Raw genomic sequence first — 19,318 nt, forward strand, 5'->3', positions numbered from 1 at the left:
CTCCTGGATTTCACGTACTCGGACAAACGTCCGATTTACTTAAATGTGCAAGAGTTATCCATTCTTCGTCAGGGTGTAACGTGGTTTTCTCGTCGGCTGAGGTAAGCTCAGCTGTATTCAGGGTCTCCATAAGGACCCACTAAACCTTATGAAATAATAAGAGTAGATTTCTCCCTTTCCTGGGGGTAAAAATCGGATTTTTTATTGATCTTTAATGCTAAATTACAATCTACTCGGGTTGTAATACGATAAGATAAATACGGAATATAGGATAGCAAATGGACTTCGGAGATGTTCGTGACTTCAAGGTACTGATGCTTAGTTGATGATCGATACGTGTTAACACGTATCGTAGGCAGGAGGGTGTACGACTTGTGGACAATCGAGAACGACGATGTCGGGTGCACAAAATGAATACTCGGGTGGTTGATGTGAGGTGTAGTTAGTCGACGACTTGAAGGCGATCGGGTACTCAGGGATGGCCGTCGGAGGTTGATTGTGGGGAAGATCGGGAATTACGGCGTTGCGTTCGGGTGACGCTTACGTTGACGATTTGAAGGTAATCGGGAACTTGTGTTCGTCGGCTGTCGATGATCAGGAATTACGATGATTGTGTTCGGGTGATGCGTTCTTTGGACGATTTGACGGTAATCGGGAACTTGTTGACGATTCGAAGGTTATCGGGAACTTGTGGTCGTCGGTTGTCGACGATCAGGAATTACGATGATTGTGTTCGGATTATGCGTTCTGTTGACGATTTGACGGTAATCGGGAACTTGTGGTCGTTGACGATTTGAAGGTAATCGGGAACTTGTGGTCGTCGGTTTCGACGATCAGAAATTACGATGATTGTGTTCGGGTGATGCGTTCTGTTGACGATTTGACGGTAATCGGGAACTCATGGTCGTTGACGATTTGAAGGTAATCGGGAACTTGTGGTCGTCGGTTGTCGACGATCAGAAATTACGATGATTGTGTTCGGGTGATGAGGGTTGTTGACGATTAGAAGGTAATCGGGAGCAGCTTTCCAGGTCTTCGTGAGTGGATTGAAATTAGTACTGGTTCGACAGCTCGTTGAGGGTAGCTTCGGCAACCGATGCGTTAGACTTTGTAGATGGATCGGGGCTCATTCGGGTTCGGCAGCTCGTTGAGGATAGATTCGGCAACCGGTGCGTTAGACTTTGTAGATGGATCGTGGCTCATTCGGCAGCTCGGGTTATTGTTATTCGGGTCGGCTACAGGGGCGAGGTAACTAGCCTTGCTACGATTCTATAACTACATCTACTCCACTACCAACGTTTGACTATAATACGGAACAGCGAACCGAAGTTCCTGTGGAACAGCGAACCGAAACTCTTATGGAACAACGAACCGAAGTTCCTGTGGAACAGCGAGCCGAAGCTCCTCTGGGACAGCGAGCCGAAATTCCTGTGGAACAGCGAACCGAAGTTCCTGTGGACGAAACTGTTGTTAGCGTAGCACTTGCAGTGGCCGCTCTTGTTGTTCTCATTGTGTAATAGGTGCGGTTGTTTGTTCTTATAAATGTACGTGATGAAATCAGCACGTTACAAGGGTAGTATGAAACTATTAGAATTCTACGACGAAGTAAAGAAAAAGTTGACTCTACTTATAAATAAAACTGCTATGTCATACGAAAGTGCTGTGGCAAATTCTATGAACGAAAAATACCGGATTGATGCGTTACGCGTTTTCATCTTCGGCATCAAAAAAGATTTAAGTAGCGTACATTTTGCTCCCCGCCCGTCTGATTTACCATCAGCCTTGGCGTTAGCCCAAGAGTTCGAATCAAATCGGGAAAGATATCAATTTTCCTCACTCTTCGCGAATTCTAGCGAAGATAGGGACAAGAATAAAAATGAACCATATTCAGCACACGGAGGTGGCTATAGTAAAAATCCACATTTTATGAAGCGAATTCAAAATCGTACAAATAGGAATGAAAATTATTCGGTAGAACCTATGGAGGTCGACGAATCCGTTCAATTCAGACAATCATCAAAATTTAAACCGTCTATGCAGGGCTCACCTCAAAATCAGAACCTGCCACAACCATTTCAAAATCGATCAAATTTGCAGACGGAAAAAGACCTAATAGCGGTACTGCCAAATATACCGGCCTAAAACATCAAAGAATAAATCATCTTTTCCAAGCTGAGTCCGAACGCTTTCAAAACTACCACCAAATTGCGGGGACCGAGCAGACGATGTTGAAATTGATGCTCAGGACGAATTCGATCAGATTATTTTTTTAGGAGCAGTTCCCTGGTGCCGTTTGTAGAAAGAGAAGTGGCCGGGAAAATCATTAAACTACTTCTAGATACGGGTGCTTCGAAGAATTAAATTAAACCTATAAAATGTTTAAAAGGCATAGTTCCAGTAAGCAACCCATTTATGGTGAAGTCAATTCACGGCTTCACAGCAAATAAAGAGAAGTGCACGGTGAATATTTTCAACACCAATAGTCCTTTTTTATCTTACCTTCACTCTCAACGTTTGACGGTATCATTGGCCTTGATCTGTTAACACAGACAAGTGCAACATTGAATTTCGAGAGTAGGGACTTGAAAACTATAGCTGGCATCGAGAAGATCCAATTTTTAAAATGCGTAAATGCAAGTGGAGGACATAAAAGTGCCCCCATCTATCGCAGGAAAATTTAGGGAAATAATAAGAAAAATTTTGAAAAAGGCAAAATTAACAAGTAAAAAAGTAGTAAGTTCGGCCGGCCGAACTTTGAATACCCTCCAGAACGAATTTGAAAATTTTCGAAAAAGATAACATACGTCAAAAATTCTGTAAACATTTTAAAAATACCGAATATAGCCGTTATATTTGGGCCGGTACGACCATACCATATTCAAATTCGAAACTTGAAATAAACTATGAATAATGTAGCCAAAATCAAAATACCGTACATTGAGGGGTACCGTTATATAGGAGCTGTACGAAGATCTGGACCTGCATAGACAATTTTCTGTCATAGGCTGTAGCTTCAATTGCGAACTTCAAATACGACATCTCAAACAATTTCGGTGAGTATTGTACCTAAAATCGTCAAAGTACCGAATATAAGGAGGTACTGATATATGGGGCCTATACGAAGACCTGGCCTGCATAGGCAATTTTCTATCACAGACTGTAGTTCCCATAACGAACTCTAAATACGTAATTTGTAACAATTCTGGTGAATAATGACGCTAAAATTATCAAAATACCGAATATTGGGAGGTACCGATATATGGGAGCTATACGAAGACGTGGACCTACATGGCCCATTTACGAACTTAACCTGCCTACTGGCAAAATAAGCATGTGTGCAAAATTGTAGTCTTCAATCTCAATTCGTTCGAAAGATAGAGTGATTACAACAGAAAGACAGAGAGACGAACATGGCTAAATCGTCTTAGAATTTTACGCTGATCAAGAATATATATACTTTGTTGGGTCTAACATCATTATTTCGATGAGTTACAAACGGAATGACAAAATGAATATACCCTCCATAGTATGGTATAAAAACGATTAGTGATAAATTTCAGGAATTTAAACGGGATCACTATCGATGACAAATACCCAATACCTGAAATAACCGCTATTCTCTCAAAACTTTGTAAAGCGAGATTTTTACGAAGGTTGAACTCAAGTCAGGCTTTTACCAAATAACACTATCTGAACAAAATCGGGAAAACGACTTTTTCGATCGGAAATGGGAAATACGAATTATGTAGGGTTCCTTTCCGCCTTAAGAATGCCCCAGTATTTTCCAAAGAGCCATTGATTATGTCCTGAGGGAGCGAATTGGGAAATCATGTTTATGTTGACGATGTCATCATTTTCTCTGAAACAGAGGAAGATCACGTCAAGCTTATTGAATGGGCATTGGACAAATTCTATGCTGCCAATATGAGAATTTCCCGGGAGAAATCACTTTTTTTTCAAGAAAGCGTTGAATATCTTGGCTTTATAGTTTCCAGAAATGGCATAAAAATGAATCCAGAAAAGGTAGAGGTCATCCTCAAGTATAAAAACTTGCAATGCACTTTAATGTAAGGTCGTTTCTGGGATTGGCAAGTTACTACAGATGCTTTATTAAAGTTTTTGCGTCTATTGCCAAACCACTAACCGATATTCTAAAAGGCGAAAACGGCAAAACTAGTGCTTCCCAATCGAAAATGATAAAAATAAATCTTAATGAGAAGCAACTCCAGACGTTCGTCTGCTGGTTTAGTTGCAGTCTTGTCCCAAGACGGAAAACCAAAAATCATAATTTCAGGAGCTATAAAAGGTGGAGAATTAAATTTACTACGCTACGAATGAAAGGGAACTTCTGTCCATAGTTTGAGCCTTAAAGAAGCTCAGGAACTATTTATACGGCGTGAAAAAATTAAATATTTTCTGACATTTTCCGTTTTGGATCGCAATCCGAACGCCAAAATTAAACGTTGGAAAGCGTTCATTGATGACCGCAATGCAAAAATCGTTTACAAACCTAGAAAAGAAAACTATGTAGCTGATGCCCTGTCCCGACAACACATTCACGCCTTAGAAGAAGACTTATAGTCATATATTGCAACAGTGCATAGCGACAACTCGACTGTACGTCTTCTTCTAAGGCGTGAGGAAACTATTACCCGAGGACAAAAACAATATATTGTGACAACGAACCATCTATTAATTCTGAAACAATCAAGTCTATTTTACATAATCGGTTAAACGTAGAAATCTCCAATGCTCCACCGCTTCATAGTTGCTCAAATGGACAGGTATAGAGGTTTCATAGCACCGTGGTAGAAATAGCACAATGTCTGAAGATCGAAAGAAACATTGAAGACACAGCCGACTTAATATATCAAGCAACAATAGAAGACAATGGGACAATACATAAAGTCACGGATAAACGACCCATTGACATAATTCATCCGCTGACTAGTGAACTTAACACGGAAATTAGGGAAAACATTTTGAATGCACAAAATATTCAGATGTAATGGTTAAACCAGACAAGACGAAACAGAATTTTCAATGGCGGGGACAAAGTCCTCGTAAATCAAATACTCGATTAGGAAATAAACTTACGCAATTGTACACCGAAGAAACCGTCGAAGCAGACTTGGGGAAAACAGTCTTAATAAAAGGGAGGGTGGTCCATAAAGACAATTTGAAGTAATTAACATAAAGTTTACTTTTGTTTTTCTTTTTCGTCAGGATTTAGACAATGCTTTTTCTTGCCGTGACAATATCGGCAAAAATGACTGATTACACCAATTCGAATTACATACCAATTATGGACGGAAATGCCGTTATTTGGGAGGAATTCGGATATCTAAAACACTCAACAAATTTTACCATGTACTCAGTGATCGTAAAAGAGATTCATAGTTAAGTGTGTGTTCTTATTTTGGGGATTGTTGTTTGAAAGAGTCTGATTATTTTGATTTGAAATCAATGTTCCTATATTCTTTGCAAAATCTTGACAATATTGTTTTCAATAATTTCTTGAATAGTCTTACTTCTGCCAGTCTCCACTTTTGGCAAAACCAATGAAATTTAATTAGTGGAACCAAGTTGAAGAATAATTTTTAGCTTGCAATGGTAAATGTTCAAATAAGCACTTTCCTTATTCTGGTCACTAAAGGTGAGTTTTTAACATCCAATTGTTGACCGTTAAATAGAGGTACCCTTAGTTACTATGATTTTTATCCACAACTTAAACCGACAAATGATAGAAGTTGGCGATGGCTTTATTTCATGAGATCGAATGAATCTGGGTCCGATTGGGGATTTAAGCCAACGTTGAATCGTTATAGATATTAATAATTAATTGGTTTTCAAAAATCACAAAGGCCGCCAATTGGAGAAATCTTGCCGAGAAGAGGACGAATATAATTCGGTTTAGTAGTCGGCTAATTTCGGTAAAAGCGAATTTTTCTACACAGAAGATCTAAATGAGAGAGAAACAGTATGTATCCACAACACGTTTGTAATATTTTTTTCCATAATCTTACCTCAATGTTATAATGTTGAGAACAAATTTATTGGCCCATTTAGTGGAAATATGTTTGGTTACATACAATCTACAGATAATCAAAAGATATCCTAGCAATCACAATTTTCAAGGAATTCTTAACCGATTTTTGTACAATATATGGATTTTAACCAATTACCTGTTAGGGTCTTTTTTCTTTTTTTTAACTGATGTAGAATGAAACTTGCTAACTGTGATGATTAAATTAATCCACTATTCATTTCTACACAAATTGTTGCTCCCTGTTATGCGTGTTTTCTTCAGAGTGTCAGACAAGGAAAAGAACTATGACAAAAATCTGTTACTTCTAAATGAGCGAATATCTAACAGTCCTCCGTTTTCACCACTAAGGAAACCTACATTTGCGAGAGCTTAAACTCATGAACAATAACTGGAACTCCACTTCTCACATATACCATGGTAAAAAATCTACGTATGTCTTGTAATCTTGGTATGTGTTTCTTTTTGCTTTTCAGCCAAACAACCAAGACACAAAAAATTAGGTTATAGGAATTCAAGATCCGTTCAACGTGATATTTCATTAAAATTCGAGACAAAACTAATGATTGTGTTTAGCAATAATGAAAATTTAAGATAAAATAATAAAAAACATAAAATTTAAGAATCGGTCTACATAGTATTCGAACTCGCGTCCTTAGTACTATAAATCTAGCGTGCATACCTCAAGACTATTTCAAGGTTAGTGCGTAGTTTCGTAAATTGATGTTATCCGGCATTTTGGGCTCAATTGGATGGTATGTCATAGACACTTACTACCGTTAGCATACGAACTAGTTGAAAAATTATCCCAGCAAACACTTAAAGAAGAATTGATTTTATTTTGGGTATATAATTACGTGACCATAATTTACCACAAAACCAAGTGTTTAAGTAGAGCAATGGGGGAAAAAAACAATAAAAAAAAATAAAACAACTAGGATTAATTTCTTTTCTTGCCAAATTTGCTCGTTTTTTGAATTGCCTTGATGTTTTTTCAACAATAAGGTTACCTCTTTTCAATATGGTGTATTGGCGTCAGTGGCCGTGATGGGTTTTTCTTCAAAGACTAAGGACAAGTGAACGCAATGGTTCTGAGTGACCGCTGAGGGTCTCATGTCGTCTACTACTATATATGTAACTACTTCCAATTAGAGCACGTGTAACAAGGTGAGGTTACCGACAACAACCAATTCCCAGCGACGATCCGCTCACTACGGTCTCCGCCAGTAGTTGTAGAGGAGATGCCAGTGCGCCAATCAGCATCCGTGATCAGCGACAAAGTATCTAACTTATACATTGCCGCCCACCTTCATATACATGCATGTGTATCAACGAAATAAAGCTAAAGAAAATATGTTATATGTAAATTCATGTACAATAAGATTTACAGGGACAGACTAAGTTAGGATGTAAGTACAGTTCATTTATGAGCATTTTATTCAAATCATTAAATTCATTTAATTAAATATATATATATATATATATATATATATATATATATATATATATATATATATATATATACATATGCCACTATGACATATGCCAAAAATAAAACAGCTATCTCAAAAAATTGTGAGCAAATAAACTTTCACGCTATAGATCAGGAATCCGTACCTGACTCTGTGGTGGAGGATTTTAGTAGGGTTATTAGGGCTAATGCCAATGCCTTTGCAGATCCAAACCGGGCACTACCCTACAACACAAGCGTTGAAGCAACCATAAAAACAAAAAAACGAAGAACCAATTTACTCGAGATCCTATCCATACCCAATACAAATGGCGGATTTCGTAAACAAAGAAATCGAATCGGTTCTTAGCGATGGAATTATTAGGAAATCATTTTCCGCATACAATTCCCCGGTACTGGTTTTGAGAAAAAAGGGTATCGACGACAATGGGAATCCTAACCACAGGTTAGTGATTGACTTCAGGAAACTAAATAAACAAACTGACAACGACAAATATCCCATGCCTGAAATTCCGATATTGCTATCTACGTTAGGAAGATCGTCGTACTTCACGACACCAGATCTTAAATCAGGATACCACCAGATTCGACTAGCTGAAACCGACAGAAGTAAAACAGCGTTTAGTGTCAATAACGACAAATATGAATTTTGTAGACTACCATTTGGTTTAAAAAATGCGCCGAGTATTTTTCAGCGCACGATAGATGATATATTGCGAGAACATATTGGGAAAATATGTCAAGTTTATATGGACGACATTATTATTTTCTCACCTGATGAAAGGAGTCATTTAGAATATATTAACATAATAATGAAAAAAAAAATTAGTGAAGCAGGAATGAGGATATCTGCTTCGAAATCTAAATTCTTTAGACGAGAAGTAGAGTTTCTCGGTTACATTGTAACCAGGGAAGGAATCAGGACATTTCCAGATAAAGTTAGAGCTATTAAGGAATTTCCAAGACCTGAAAATTTGAAAAGTCTCCGATCGTTCTTAGGCCTTTTAGGTTTCTATAGGAGATTTATAAAGGATTATGCAGTTATTGCTAAACCTCTAACTGGATTGTTAGATGCCGAAAATGGTAACATCTCGGCGAAGAAATCGAAGGGTGAAAGAATAGATTTGAAAGAAGATGCATTAGCAGCATTCGAAAAATTAAAACAAATTCTTTCATCAGAAGATGTTATTCTAGCATATCCTGACTTTGAAAAGAAGTTCGAACTAACAACGGATGCTTCTGCAATCGCTCTTGGAGCAGTTTTAGCACAATATGGTAGACCAATAACCATGATATCCAGGACTTTGTCTGCAACCGAAGCAAACTATGCTGCAAACGATCGAGAGTTACTCGCAATCGTCTGGACATTGAAAGATTTAAGGCATTACCTATACGGTGTTTCAGGAATTCATATTTTCACAGATCACCAACCATTGACATTTTCTATGTCAGATAAGAATCCGAACTCAAAAATGAAAAGATGGCGATCTTTTATAGAAGAATTTTCTCCGAAATTTTTCTATAAACCTGGCAAGGAGAATGTTGTCGCTGACGCACTCTCCAGGCAGTACGTAAATCATACTCAAGACGAGTCGGATGATGGAACAGTTCACAGCGAAATTTCTTTATCACAAATTATAACTTCTGTTAAATACCCAGTAAACCAATATAAAACGCAGATAATATTATCTAAGGAGCAGTCAGCCTCTAAGACAAGAAAGATTTTATTCCAGCGTTTTTTAAGACATACCATAACATATGATACTGTGGAAAATTTGATATCTCTTTTCTTAGAAATCATTAATCCAGGGACGGTAAATGCAATTTGTTGTGACCTTTCAGTTCTTGCTGAAATACAGAATTGCATAAGGACCAAATTTCCATCAGCTAAATTCATTCATACAGAAAAACTGGTCATGGAAGTTATCCGGGAAGATGATCAATGGGACATAATAACGACAAAACATAATCGGGCACACCGATCGTTACAAGAAAATTACGAACAAATTATTAATCAATATTATTTTCCGGGAATAAAGAAAATGTTAAAAATGGTGATAGCTAATTGTAAGATTTGCAAAGAAAATAAATACCAGAGAAAACCGGAAAATACAATAATATCCCCTACTCCAATACCTGAATATCCTGGTCATTGACATACTAATAACAAATAAAAGCAATTTTTTGACAGCAATAGACAAATTTTCAAAATTTGCGATTATTGTCCCAATTGCATCCAGGAATGCAATCGATATCAAAACGGCTCTTTCCCAAATACTAAACAGATTTGGAAACGTGAGACTTATTGTATCGGACAATGAGAAATCTTTCAAATCAAGTCTAATTGGTACATTTCTCAGAGACTATTACGGTGCGGAACAACATTTTTTACCTGCAATGCACAGTCAGAGTAATGGCCAAGTTGAAAGATTCCACTCCACTTTATTAGAAATTGCCAGATGTGTTAAAGCACAGCAAAATGTAGAAGATACAGTCGAACTGCTGCTTTTGTCCACATTTAAATATAACAATACCATCCACTCTGTAACAGGAAGAAAACCAATAGACATTATTAACTTAATTCCTAACAAAGATCTAGAAGAAATTAAAGGGAAATTGAACGTTGCTCAGAAAAAAACTCTAAGGATTCATAACGAAACGCCTCGTTTAAAGTTTACCATCGAGGTGAAAAAGTGTTCGTTAGGAGAAATCGTAGGCTTGGGAATAAATTTGATAAATGGTACGTCGAAGGGACAATTGAACAAGACTTAGGCTTGACAGTGTTGATTAATGGAACACTATCGGTACACGGCCGACACGCACGCTCACTGGATTTTATAGGATCAACTCTTAAGTTCATAGCCGGAACACCAGACCGTGCTGATTTTGAGTTATTAACAACAGAAGACAATATGATTATACGTGACCACAATAAACAGACAATTATCAACTCGGCCCTTCAAGACAAAATCAACGAACTGAAAAAAATATCCAGGACATCCAATTCCATTAATGTTGATGAACTAGTATTTCTTGAACTTTTGAGTGCCAGGAATAGTGAAATTATTTTCTTTTTGAGCCAAATGTCTTTATCAATAACTCTCGCTAAGGCTAACATTGTAAATCCTATTATACTTGACAATGCAGAAGTAAGTTATATTCTCGAGAATGGAATGGTACCGTTAAGTATAAATAATCTACTTAAAGCTAGTGATGTAAGCATTTACGAAAGTAATATCACTATTTACTACACTATTAAGTTGCCCCTAATTGAGCGAAAATGTAATTTTGTAAGAATTTTTCCAGTCATTCACAACAACACTATTATCCAACTAATTGTTGCAGTTAACGTATTAATTAATAACACGCGCAGACAATTCACGCATCATATTTCATCACGCCACCACCTGGTCGTTGAAATGCTGATGCCACGTCCACATAAGTGGACATCAATCCCAAAAAAATCGTTGTTTTACTAATTCAAAATATCACCATAGGTGATAAACGGTAAAAACGTTAACTTGCATAAGCGTATGAGGTTTTTCATGGCAGCCATGTGCACATAGCAGCTATGTGCACTGGGACAATTACTAACCGAATGACCTCTTGACAAACAATTGAAACACAAGCCATACTTTTTTACAACAGTAATTTTTTGATCGAAAGACATCTTTTTGAAACAATGACAGGAGTAGGGCGCATGATTTTGATTAGAACATACAACACAACGATGTTTTGGATAATATTTTACTGTATCAGGGGAAGTTTTCGCCACATGTAACTTAACGTTGCGTTTGTTTGGGGATTTTGATGAATCTATACTTTTATGTCCTGCAAACAGGAAAGCGTCTGAATTCTCTCCGTAAGGATCGAATCGAGCTGAGCCCATGACGATAAGGAAGAATTATCTGTGAGACTCTGTTCCCAGAGTGTCACGTAAGTTTTGGCAGACGCTGAATACAAATAAAAACTAAAATAGGATCCCAATGATCCATGACAATGTCATAGGCTGACATGGCAGATAAACAACCGTTTATGCCTCTTTGTAAAGTCTTAAGACCTGAACTCGTTTCATTAGCTAACGATGGATGATCGAACAGAATTTTTAAATGACTATTGATTAGAATTCTTTTGTTGTCATAGATATCTCGAGAGCTTTCCAAGTCAGAACAAAACTTTTATGAGTGAGTGGAAACTTCTCACAATTTCCCTAGCCTCACCTTGAGTTTTCTTAATCAAATGACACAACCTCTCAATATCAGTTAATCGGGAATTATTTATAAACATAGCAGAAAATAGATCCCGGAACGTGGGCCACGACAAAAAACCTCCGTGGAAATCATCTATATCGCACGGCGGTAAATTAAGATTATGCATGGTGTCGGAACTACAAGGCGGTAAACTCCATTTCGAAACTGATATATCAGCGGTACTCTGATTATCTGGATAAACCATATTGGATAAGGGTGGCAAACTATAATTTAGTACATTGCTTGGATTGGCAGTACCCGACAGTGAAGTATTCAACTTATTGCATGACCGCGCCACAGAAACCTGATTTTGGACTAACACGAATTTCAGCTGGAGTGGAAGGAGGTGTCTACGCAGACCTTAGTTTCTGTAAAATTTCAGTTATTTCCGACAAACATTCTATGTAGTTTTCCATGGTAAACTGATATTTTTCATCAGCAGAAGCAATTCCGTCTGAGGTAGTACCCTCAACGGTTATCAAATAATCAAGATACTTTTCATAAATATCATTGACCTTGTACCACAAGTCCTGTAAATCGGTGTTTCCAATTTTTAAACCTAAAACCGTATGAATTTAAAAGCAGCAGCAAATTTTACTACATTATGGGATGCTCGAATAAATTGAGTTAGTGGAGTGACCGACATGGTTTTAGAAATCAATTTCAACAAATACTAATCAAATATTCAGCTAAAATGAAGCAAAATGACGCAAAGACTTATTAAAAAAAAAACCAAAAATAAACGGTGCAAATATATAGAATCACTAACTAATTCGGTGGCGAAAAGACTGAACAACTTCCAAAAAAATATCAAAAAAACCAAAAAAGAACAAAAACGTTATTTAGAATGTAATGTAACACGAAAATGCAAAAAAGTGTATATAAATATACAAATAATAACCAAAATATATTTAAATTGGCGAAATTTATCAAATATATTGAAAAGTTCGAAAAATAAGAAAAAATATATAAATTGTCGGTGTGTGCCGAGTGTAGGGTGCACGTATTTCCAACTGACGAATATTCATATGTACACACGTACAAATAATTTCTTCAAAATAAGCAAAACTTTTAATATAAGTTACTAAAATATCTATATTTTTCTCGTAAAGGAGCACAATGAAAAATACATATAATATGCCGAATGTAGGGTAACAAAAATTAAAAAGTCCAAAAACACTTTTTTATCAACAATTATCAAAAACAAATTAAAATTATTTTTCAAATTTTTATTTTTTATAATTTAGATTTTTTCGACTTGAACCCACTGTGCAGTGGTGAATAACGAATAAAACACAAACAGCGTCAGCAGAGCGCTCAATGTGTGTGGGTAAGCAACTGCCTCGCTACGAACTAACCAACGACAACGAACCAACAGTGAGAGTTGGAAAATAAATAAGTTGTTGTTATAGTTGTTGGTTAGCAGACTGACGCTAGAAAAAGGCGCTTGGAATTTTAGGGTATTATTGTTATTGAAATTACACGACAAACAGACCAATGAAAATGACCAAACAGTGTGTGTTGAGCGAGGTACGGGGGGATTTAGCAAAAAGCAGCACTTGCAACGTGGTTATTTAATTCTCGTTGAGAGTAATACCGAATTGGTGTAAAACAGATCACTCGGCAATGCAGAAATGTGTGGGGAATATTGCAGTAACCAAACATAAAATTATGCACACTACAGCGGTAGATTATTTTTTAACAAATTCATTTTTTGTGGGATAAATTTGAATTATTAAAAAACAAATGAATCTGGAAATTCGATTATTTCGCGATAAAGTGGAAAATAATGTGAATTTGTCTCGATTTAAAAGAATTTTTAATATATATTTTTTGCAAAACTAAATTGTTGTGGACTGTATGTTCAAATATACCGCGAATTAGGGTAAAACAAAGGCGACCAGTACCGCGAAGCAAACAAAATCTAAAACTTTTCAGTTATTTTTTTTTTTTTAAAAAAAAAAAAAAAAAAAAATGCACTCTAAGCTCACAATAACAAATTTTACTGAACTTACGTAAATTTTTTGATGTTGATGATGATTAATAAGAGGATATTGGAGACCAGTGCCGCGAAGCAAACAAAATCTAATACTTTTCACTTATTTTTTTTTTCAAAAAAAAAAAAAAAAAAAAGAGAAGAGAAGAGAGCACTCTAAGCTCACAATAACAAATTTTACTGAACTTACGTACCTTTTTTGATGTTGATGATGATTAATAAGAGGATGTTGATGCGGTGGTGGTGAGGGGGATGTGTGTTTTGCAGTTGATTCCTTTGTAAAAAGATAACAATAAACAGCAATTAATAACCAGGCAAACTTCTCAACTTGGCAAATCCGGCTGGATGAGACCAAATGTTTATGTAGAGCAATGGGGTAAAAGAAACAATAAGAAAAATAAAGCAACTAGGATTAATTTTTTTTCTTGCAAAATCTGCTGGTTTTTTGAATTGCTTTGATGTTTTTTCAACAATAAGTTTACTTCTTTTCAATATGGTGTGTTGGCGTCAATGGCCGTGATGGGTTTTGCTTCAAAGGCGAAGGACAAGTGAACGCAATGGTTCTGAGTGACCGCGGCGAGTTGTAGAGGAGATGCCAGTGCGCCAATCAGCATCCGTGATTGATCGAGCAAGGGAAGTTTAGGGACAAAGTATCTAACTTATACACCTTGATATACATGCATGTGTATCAACGAAATAAAGCTAAAGAAAATATGTTATATGTAAATTCATGTACAATAAGATTTACAAGGACAGAATAAGTTAGGACGTAAGTTCAGTTTATTTGTGAGCATTTTATTCAAATCATTAAATTCATTTAATTAAATACATATAACCGCGGTAATTACAAATTTACGGGGCCGAAATTACCCAACCAAACGAGGTATATTTCGTATATTTCTCGAACTTTACCGTCATTACCGGGATGCGTATCGACTACACATCCTAGCTTCCAAGAAGTAGGTGGAAGTTTTTCATGCCCAATGGCTACTAAGTCATTGATTGCAATATTTCTTTCTGGATATTTCCACTTATAGCGCTTATTCAAACTTAACAAATACTCTTCTTCCCACCTAATGCAAAACTGATGCGTCAATGCCTTCAGTTTTCTATACCGATTGACTAAACTCAATGGCGATTCTTCATCGATGGGTTCTGGCGGAGCAAGAATGGGGCACCTATAAGAAAGTGTCCCGGTGTAAGCGCTACCAATTCATCGAGGCTATCTGACATAGGATATAGGGGCCGGGAATTCAAACATGCTTCAATGCGAGCTAAAATCGTCGAGAACTCTTCAAACGTATACGACAAGGACTTGGCGTGCCGATAAAAATGTTTTTTTTAAACTTTTGACTCCTGCCTCCCAAAGACCACCATTTGAGGAGCGCCGGCTGGTATAAATTGCCAAATAAGCTCTTGATACCCCATAGAGGAACAAATAGTCTGACGACTTTCTCTAAGAAACGTTCTGAAATCTTTTTCGAATTCATGTGAAGCACCAACAGAATTAGTCCGTGGTCCGAAAAAATGGTTTTAGGACAACCACAACGACCTATGAATCGATAAAAAGTAGCCAGAAATGAGGCCGACGATAGATCAGACGCCGCCTCTAAATGCACAGTTTTGGTCGTGAAACAAACAAAGACACAAACATATCCTTTACAGATACTACAAGCTCGACCCGAAAATGACTTAATATCAAATGGTCCAGCAAAGTCTATCCCAATTGTAGTGAAAGGTCTATTTATCGAAGTTCTTTCGGAAGGAAGTGCAGCCTTAATCTGCGAACACGATCGATTTTTCTCTAGCCAGCAAACCTTGCAACGATTAATGCCTGTACGGATAAGCGTTTTGACACAAGGAATCCAAAACTCCAACCAAATTATACGCAACATTAGCTGATTACCAGCGTGCACTGTTTTTGAATGTGCGTATTCAAAAAGAAGACGTGCCAGTCGACAACAGTATGGTAGAAAAATGGTACACTTTTATTCTCAGATAAAGTCGGAGAATTTACTAAACGTTCATGCAGACGCATAACACCAAACTGGTCTAGAATGGGGTTTAAAGAACGAAGGGAGCTAGAGGAAGGTAAAGGCCGTTTATCCGAAAGATGCTTATACTCATCTGCACAATGACACTTCTGTGTAATATAGCTAAATGATTCTTATCCATTCTAATTTCTTCAGAGGTTGGGATTTTACGCGTGAAACAATTTGCAGGCCGTTTGTGGGGGTGAGTTTTTTGAATGAAACGGTACATATATGCCAAAACTCTCAACGCTCTATCAAGTGATGAAAATCGCTCCAAAATATCTTCATATTTTTTAAAGAAAGAAAAATGTGTATTTACACTACGCGTCTCCAATTCGGTTTCAAGTGTAGAGAGATCTGATGATTTCCAAGAGGGGCTATCTAAACTCAACCAACTAGGACCTTTCCACCAAAGGGAATTATTAACCAATTCTAAAGGAGAGACTCCGCGGCTTCCCAAATCCGCCGGGTTGTTCTCAGACCTAACATGAAACCAATGACCATTTCCTACGTTTTGTTGTATTCGACAAACTCTATTTGCCACAAAAGTAGTCCAAGTTGTAGGAGTTTTTCGCAACCAAGCTAATACAATTGTGGAATCGGTCCAACAGTAAATCTTGTCAATTGGAATATCCAAGTCACTCAAAAACTGGCTTTAGGAGTTCCGACGCTAGTACAGCACCACATAATTCCAAGCGATGTAATGAAGCTGACTTAATTGGGGCTACTCTTATCTTAGATGCTAGCAAATGAACACTAATTTCCCCTAAAGAATTTTTTATTCGCATATTAATTACCCCCGCCTATGCTTTCTCCGAAGCATCAGAGAACACACGTAGTTCAGCCAAAGTAATTGGTTCATAATGAACCCAACGCGGAATTGTAATTGAGTTAACATGAGGGTAATTATCAACGAAAGTATGCCTGAAATTTTTTGTAGCAAGAAGAAGTGAATCGTCCCATCCGATGTTATCTAACCACACCTTCTGCATAATAATTTTTGCTACCACTATTACGGGAGCTAACCAACCTACGGGATCAAACAACTTGGCTATATGTGAAAGAACTTCCCTCTTCGAATAATTAGATTTTTAGGGATGTGATTTATACAGAAAAAGAACGAGTCCAAACTGGCATTCCAACGAATACCCAATGGTTTGGAACTACTTGCCTCTATAAAGGAAAGAACCTGAGCGCCAATTAAATGGTCAGTGGGCAAACTAGCAAGAACAGATTTGTCATTTGCAGTCCACTGTCTGAACTCAAATTTAGCTGTAGACAAAGAAGCAATGAGCTGGTCCCGAGCAAGTAAGCGGTGTCTAGGTCATGAGCGCCAGCAAGGACGTCATCAACATACATACTTTTACGAAGGATATTTGAAGCCAAAGGATATTCAGACTCACAATCATCAGCAAGTTGGAGCAATGTACGAATTGCTAAATAAGGGGCACAATTTACTCCAAAAGTGACAGTTTGCAATTCGTAATCTGAAATGGGGTTATTGGGGGATACCCGAAACAACATTCTTTGAAGAGATGTATGTTGTGGGTGGACGCGAATTTGACGATACATTTGCGTGATGTCACAATTAAACACGAACCGATATAAGCGCCATCTCAATATTAACAAGACTAAGTCTGCTTGGAGAGTGGTCCCACGTGAAGAATGTCGTTTAGACTTATACCAGTAGATGTTTTATTTGATGCATTAAAAACTACGCACAATTTAGAGGTCTGTTTTTCTAGATTGACAACAGGGTGATGGGGTAAGTAACATACTAGGGGCGAAAGTAACATACTAGGGAGAAACAGAGCACATGTGACCTAAGTTAAGATACTCGCGAACAGCTGCATCATACATTTCTTTGAGGGAATGTTTGCGTAAAAGCGAATTTTCATTCCTAAAAAATTTACTAAGCACATTTTGAAGCGAATCACCAATTTTTAGGCTATGAGGAAATTCAGTACGGATGGGAAGTGTGACAACGTAACGACCCTCTGAATTCCTCGTGGTTGTCGACCGATATTTGTCCTCGCAGAATTTGTCTGATGGCGAAAGTAATTTGCGTTTAGGGACATCCTCAAGTTCCCAAACCCGCAGAATGGTTTTGTTGAGGCTGTCTTCCTCACTGAAGCTCAAAGTGGTCGTAAAGACCTACAAACGAGAGGAGGGAATTGTACCCGAAAGGATCCAACCAAACACGGTATTTTGCGCCAATAGAGAACCTAATATCTTTTGTTGTACCCCAGGCAACAATATTTGTGGATATAAGTCTGCACCCAACAACATATCTACCGAACGACAATCAAAGATGTTTGGATCAGCCAGCCGTAGATTTGGCAGAGAACGAGCTAAAACAGGGTCAACAGAAAAGAAACCGAGAACTTATACAAAGCCGAGAGTTTTTTTCTAGAGGTAACGGATAACGAACCATTTACACCAGAAATGGTTGCAAGAGTGGATCGAGACGATAATTTCAATCTATTTTGAAGGTGCTCAGTTATATAACTAGCCTCAGACGCAGGGTCAATGAGGGCTCGAACTAGTTAAGAATTTCCTTCGTGAACAATATTTACCATGGCGGTACCGAGAAGGACTCGCGATTTATGTGATGTGTGAAACACTTGACGGTTTACTGCAGTCGGATTAGCACCAGTGGATGTAGAGGCAACATTATCTAGATTAGAATTGGAAGCAGTACTTGGGACTCGGACTGTGGGCGTCACATTTGAGGAGGAGCTATTTGTAGGTGCCGATCGATTAGGTTTATGCATAAGCGTATGATGTTTTTCTTGGCAGCTATGTGCACTGGGACAATTACTAACCGAATGACCTCTTGAAAAACAATTGAAACACAAGCCATACTTTTTTACAACAGTAATTTTTTGATCGAAAGACATCTTTTTGAAATGATGACAAGAGTAGGGCGCATGATTTTGATTAGGGCATACAGCACAACGATGTTTTGGATAATATTTTACTTTATCAGGGGAAGTTTTCACCACATGTACCTTAACGTTGCGTTTGTTTGGGGATTTTGATGAATCTATACCTTTTATGTCCTGCAAACAGGCAAGCGTCTGAATTCTCTCCGTAAGGAACGAATCGAGCTGAGCCCATGACGATAAGGAAGACTTATCTGTGAGACTCTGTTCCCAGAGTGTCACGTAAGTTTTGGCAGACGCTGAATACAAATAAAAACTAAAATAGGATCGCAATGATCCATGACAATGTCATAGGCTGACATGTCAGATAAACAACCGTTTATGCCTCTTTGTAAAATCTTAAGACCTGAACTCGTTTCATTAGCTAACGACGAAAGATCGAAAATAAATTTTTAAATGACTATTGACTAGAATTCTTTTGTTGTCATAAGCATCCCTGAGAGCTTTCCAAGCCAGAACAAAACTTTTATGCGTGAGTGAAAAATTCGACACAATTTCCCTAGCCTCACCTTGAGTTTTCTTAATCAAATGACACAAACTCTCAATATCAGTTAATCGGGAATTATTTATAAACATA

The sequence above is a fragment of the Musca domestica genome, unplaced genomic scaffold (assembly GCF_030504385.1).
Source record: "Musca domestica strain aabys unplaced genomic scaffold, Musca_domestica.polishedcontigs.V.1.1 31, whole genome shotgun sequence".
Lineage (NCBI taxonomy): Eukaryota > Metazoa > Arthropoda > Insecta > Diptera > Muscidae > Musca > Musca domestica.